General features: G+C 35.3%; 1 protein-coding gene across 2 annotated transcripts in view; it reads right to left on the bottom strand.

Moving 5' to 3' along the window:
- LOC118182367 (four and a half LIM domains protein 2-like) overlaps positions 1-3,214 on the bottom strand; it is a 69,538-nt gene extending 66,324 nt beyond the window's left edge. For both annotated transcript variants that reach the window (XM_085817929.1, XM_035351704.2), the window contains exon 1: positions 3,091-3,214. The gene's annotated coding sequence lies outside the window, so the exon portion shown is untranslated. The remainder of the gene's footprint in view (positions 1-3,090) is intronic.
- Positions 3,215-6,000: the final 2,786 nt, after the last annotated feature.

Consider the following 6,000-nt stretch of genomic DNA (forward strand, 5'->3'; position numbering starts at 1 on the left):
TGAAAGACTCTCTGTGAAGGCATTCCAGCCTTAGGTAGATATCTCAGAGATGCTTTGAAACATTCTAAATAATTCAACTCACTCTGCGGTGTTATAGTGAATTTCCAAAATATATAAAACGCGTATTAAGCAATTTTGCTAAGTCATTGTAAAACATATTTTGGATATAATTATTGATAATTTACAACCTAATATTGCTGGTCCAAGCGCATGGAATGCCAACATTATAGAGTGGCGCTACTTATACAGCAGTCTTAAAAGACAACTGATTTTATAAATATCAAATATTTCGAAAAATATGTGTCATTTGGATTTAACTTTTTGGTACTTAAATATCATTCCGTTCGCCAGGAAATTATCACCAAGCAGCGCGATTTAGAGGAATTATGGATAAGCCCGAAATAGCAGCACACTCCTAGCATCTGCGCTATCGTTTGATGTAACCCGATGGATTCTCGATGAGCCACTTTTTTGTTTTTATAAACAAGAATACAAAGTACCTGTTACTGCTGTATTTTTTCCTTGTATTTTAAAAGAACTGATCAAAATTTGGAACTTGCCTTCTACAAAAGAACAAGCAGAGGATCATTTACAAAATTATAGGATCTTACAATCACAAAAGGGTGTGTTAATGGGCGCGTTATAGTCAGCTGTACGGCCGACAAAGGAGTAATAGATTGGAAGTTTGTATTTCTAGCATTCTAAACTTCCGGTAAAATCGGAGGACTTCCATAAAATAGTAGAAATCGACGAAAGACTTTTTATGAACCTCAGAAACGAAGCAGGTCGAATACTGACTGCATATTAAATACAGAAGTGATAGCTTCTTCAGAATTCCGTACGAACGATTGGCGCAACTTCGGCGGGATTTCTACTAGATTTTGTAGTTCGATGGATGCCAACATTCACGGTCGACGGGGTAATAGGTAAGTACTAATTAGTTTAGAAGACTTTATAAAAATAAATTACTCTTACAATTTATATGAAATAAAGTTTCGCACTTGTTAGTGTCATAGCTATTTTCGAACCGTGAAATTTAAAATTGCGTTAACATGCAGTACCACTGTATACCAATTAGCCAACATAATTAATTTTATCTTCCGGTATAAATAAAGGAGTATACCCTAATTGTTGTAGTTTTACTGACATTTATGATCCATAATGTTGATGTAATGAGAGTCAGCTTTACATTTTTAGCTGTCATAAGCGCAAATGTGAACCTACTCTAAAACGATAAATATTCACGTGGCATCTAAAGGGTTAAGCTTTATTTTAGAAACTTAATTCCATTAGATCCAAGCATATTTGAAATAGCTTCCATATAAGCTATTGCAAACACTTTATACTCTTTAATGATAGAAAACTTGAAGTTTTTATAGCTACTTTTGGAAGCACCAACTAGATACTAGAGTAACATTCGATTCACAGTATTGTTTGCTCTTGAACAGTGCGGAGATCAATAGCACCGATGAATACAAAAGTACAATTTTGATATTTAATAATAGTCTATTAACCGCTGGAATTTTATCTATAACATAAACCAATGATTCACGCATATTTGATATACTGTATATATTATGTACCATGCTCTTGCAAGTGAATTAGTATCGGTAAACTATTAAAAAGGTAAGGAAGAGAAACCATTGTGCTTATAAAAACATTATACATTGCCAAAAGAGTTAACTAAACGATTTTCTTCTTTGCTTGCAAGATGTCTGTCAATATATACTACATCAGCACTGTTTTATATGGTACCATAAATTTCCCCATCCTCTCACTAAAAGAAGTTATTATAATCACATCCTCCCAATGCGATTTATCATTAAATCGGGTAAAAGTTTCCATGGAAGTACATGGGACGAAAAAGCAGATAAGTAGTCAAAAGTGCTACAAGAAAAGACATAATCCACATAAAGATGAAGCGACGAAAAATGAAATACAGTGTGTAATCATCAAAGAGTGTAAGATTGAAGGGACGATTTTAACAGCTTCATAGATTTAAGAGCAGCTAAGGTAATTGTAGACCTCCACAAGAACAAAATCAACATAGTATGTATTTTAACGAAGTCAACCAGAATCAAACTGTCGAAATATTTATAACTGACACTAAAAAGTTTCAATTTTACCATATCCTGAAAGTTGCATGCTACTGTATGTATACTAATCAATGAAAGAGCTTTAATTTAATATGATTATTATAATAAAGAATTTAAAAGTTTAGTATATTTATTCCCAAAAGTACTTTGCAACGTTTGGCAATAAAATGTGTGATTAATCTTCAGCTGGGGGTAAGAAATTGTTGGCGACAAGATCTTGTGGCTTCGGCAGTTGTTGGTGATATATTTCCTCCTGCAATATTGAAACAAGCCACCGTATTTTATTAATTTTCGCCTTTATAATAGCTTTCAACTGCATATTTTATCAAGCTCTGAAATTTAATCAAATATTATTTAAATTTTTGTTGCTGAATATTATTGTGACATATTTTAATAAATAAGCTTTTTAACTGCCATTGCAATATATATTTTCTTAAATTTTCGGTACTTTCTTGTTCGGTACTTTCTTGTTAGAAAGGCCACCTTGTTTAGTTGACAAAATTAGAAAACTTGATCACCTAGACAGTACCTTGAAAATTTCAAAAATATAGCGAAAGACTTATGCGGCAGTTGCTTTGATTAGGAAGCACGAACTAGATACTAGAATAACATTCGATTCACAGTACTTCCGCTAAGTTATTTTTAATAACAAAACTATTTTAACAACTTTGCAACTTTAAGAAAATATGATAAAAATTAAGAGGTAACTTTTGTTAAGATTATATCTTACTAAGAGTAAAGTAGTACTAAAGTAGGATTATCTCTTACTAAGGGTGCATGTTGTCTTTGGCAATTCTTCTACAGACGTTGTCATTAAGGGAAAGTACAGTAATGATGTAACGATTGTAAATAAAACATCATTGGTATTCGTGAGAAATTATCGTGATTATAATTATTGCCAAATAAATTTCTTGCCAAAAATCGCAAACTTGTACTCACAACTGAAGATATTTTATAATTCAAGCATTTGGTACACAGGGTAATATTAACATACCTTTTGCTGAGATGCTTTTCTGTAAAAGTCAGTTGTAAGTCCTATTAACTGTGTGATATAAGCCTGCCACACTATATATTGAGCTCAGGCTACAATTTTTTAAGGTCATACCTTTGAAGTTTTAGATAACTAGGTTTTTTGAAATAACAACTTATTGACGGATATCGGGGAAATTTTTACGCGTTTTACACGTGCCTTAATTTTTGAAAAAAAAAAAAAAATAAATAAATAAAATAATTGCAATTTCTTTTACTTTTTCTAGTTAAATCGTATAAAGTAAAGCAAAGATTTACAAATGTATGATTAATTTTCCCCAATATGAGCCATTATTATAATCGCTTTTGATAAAAGAATAAATAAATTAAAATTGAATCAAACATAATTTTTCAGGAATAAAACCAGATATGTTTTAAAATGTAACCATAACCTCACTGTCTCTGCTACATTAAAATCACTATATAGTTACCTGCTTTAATTTATGCACGAGATAATTAATACTTAACAACTATTTTACATTGCTCCGATAAGATCTTATGAGAATATCCAATGACGTTTTTTCACTTCAAAACTTTGATATAAGATTAAGTAATTGTATTTTTCCTTGAGAATGCATATCTAATTCTTAACTATTAAATAACTTCATATTATAGAGCCATTAGGTTATCTTGAAGGAGAATTGAAAAATGCATAGTGCCCTCTCTGGGACTCGAACTCTGGACTTCTCGAATACCTGTCAAGTATGCTTCCAATTACACCACGAACGCGGAAAGGAAGGTGAAAATACTTTATATGCTCTCACTTTTATAAAAGGCGATTGGGGATTAGAGCGTCCAAGTCGCCAACTCCTAGTGGTGTACTGGTGGTTATTGTCCACCAACGTTTACTTCGGGCGCCACTTATAGAGTCATTAGATTGTTTGAAGCAGAAGACGTGAAAAATGTGCAGTGCCCTTGCTGAGACTCGAACTCTGGAACTCTCGAATAGGCGTCGAGTTTGCTTTCAGTTACACCACGAAGGCACGCACAAAGGAGGAGAAAATACCTTACGGTATTAAAATGAAGATTTCAGGCACTTTTACTTATATTGGTTATGATTTTTAACAAGAAAATTGATACGTTATTTTTTGAACTCTCCTATGATCGAGGTATAAATCCCTGAGAGTGGCTGGCTGCATGGGTTTTTCGTAGTTTTCCAGGTGCGTAACATGAATACGATCTAGTTTTTATCCTAAAGGTTTTCATGAAGACATCCCTTCTCTTAGCCATATACAGGGTGACCAAAGTAAAACTGGTTCGGAAAAAGTATATAGTTCTGACTTTTAATTTAATCCTTGCTAACGGACAGAACTGTCCTTCGCTACAAAGCCCGTTTCATGCCATTTTGTCATTATGTTTTCCGTTGTATATTTTTCTGGACATTTTGCCAAGACACTTCCATTCTTAAATATTTGCATGATGAGTTCAAATGAGCAAACAGTTCAGTACACGGTTTTCGCGAATTGTGCTTTACGTTATTGCATTCAACTGATCATTAAAAAATCTCTATTATGCTTTCTAATGATCTTTTTTACTCTTACAGTACATGAAATACCAAAAGCCTTTTCTGAACCAGCTCTGGTGTGCTTTGTCGCAATGAAAAAGGTTCACTCCGTCGTTCTTTGAAATGCTGAGAAATTAAATTATAACAATTTCTTAAAGTATGAGCATGTAGCTTTAATACCTAGCTGTAAAACACATTGTCAGTGTATTTCACTTTAAGGTTTCTGTGAATGGTAGAGCTTCAAACAAACCACTGAATATTTAAACTGAATATTAAGGGTGTTTCGAAACTCATGGGCAAAAATTTAAGGGGTGAAAGAAAATATCTAAGCAAACAGTTTTCACCATACCATGGATGGGCAGAAAGCAAGCGGTGAACCACTAGGAGGCACCCGTTACTGTCACACGAAAGAACGAAACATTAAAGGAGGTAGTAAATAATTTTATCGAAACTTGTGTGGCAAAATTACAGAATCCGCTCAAAAGAGCGAACGCCTGTGGTAATGTAAGCGTTACACCTGAAATATAACGAGCTGCTCACTATTTCAAGCGCACCAGGCATTTTTCGGTCGGCGATGGTAGCAACAGGCATCCTAGCAGCTACGTGCTTATTGGACTCGATGGGGATTTCATAGACGAGACTTTTCAAATGGGTACACAGGGAAAAGTCCAGACAGGAGAGATCGGGTGAGGGTGGCGGCCAAGGTGTGGACCCACCTCGAGCAATCCATTGCCCTGGGATTTCAGTGTCTAAAGTGCTCTGCACATCCAAGCTAATATGGTGTGATGCTCTGTCGTGCTGGAACCACATACGTGCTTGTGTGTTGAAGGCAACAGGCTGAAGCAACTCTGGCAAAAGCTGTTGTACAAATGTGAGGTATGTTCTATCGTCCAGTCGGAATGGCAGAAAGTATGGGCCGATCAAATGGTCACCCACCATTCTAGCCCAAACATTTAAGCTGAAACGACTCGAATATGCAGGGTGATGTGTGTATTACGGATTGGTAAAGGTGCATTCATAAGTGAATAACACACGTGTACTGAAATCAGGCTGCGCTGCTAGCTGTTGCAAAAATTAACGTACAAACTCGACACGTGGTGCATACTCTGCAGGTATCAAGACTTTTACTTTCTGCACATGGTAGGGGTGTAATCCTTCGTTCCGTAGTACTCACCAAACAATGGAGTCGGGTACATTTACGGCACAGAAAACCTCTCGTGTGCTAATATCCGGAAGATCTTCCACTCTTAACAAAATGTCTTTTACAACTTGTGGTGTCCGCACACTCCACCCACGCCTTGTTTTCTGCATGCCAGTGACGAACATTTTTCGGTCTGGCACCTATCTTCTCGGTAAACACTGCCTGTACAG

Source organism: Stegodyphus dumicola, chromosome 6, assembly GCF_044657685.1.
Source record: "Stegodyphus dumicola isolate Sdum_Otavi_A_Nest chromosome 6, ASM4465768v1".
NCBI lineage: Eukaryota > Metazoa > Arthropoda > Arachnida > Araneae > Eresidae > Stegodyphus > Stegodyphus dumicola.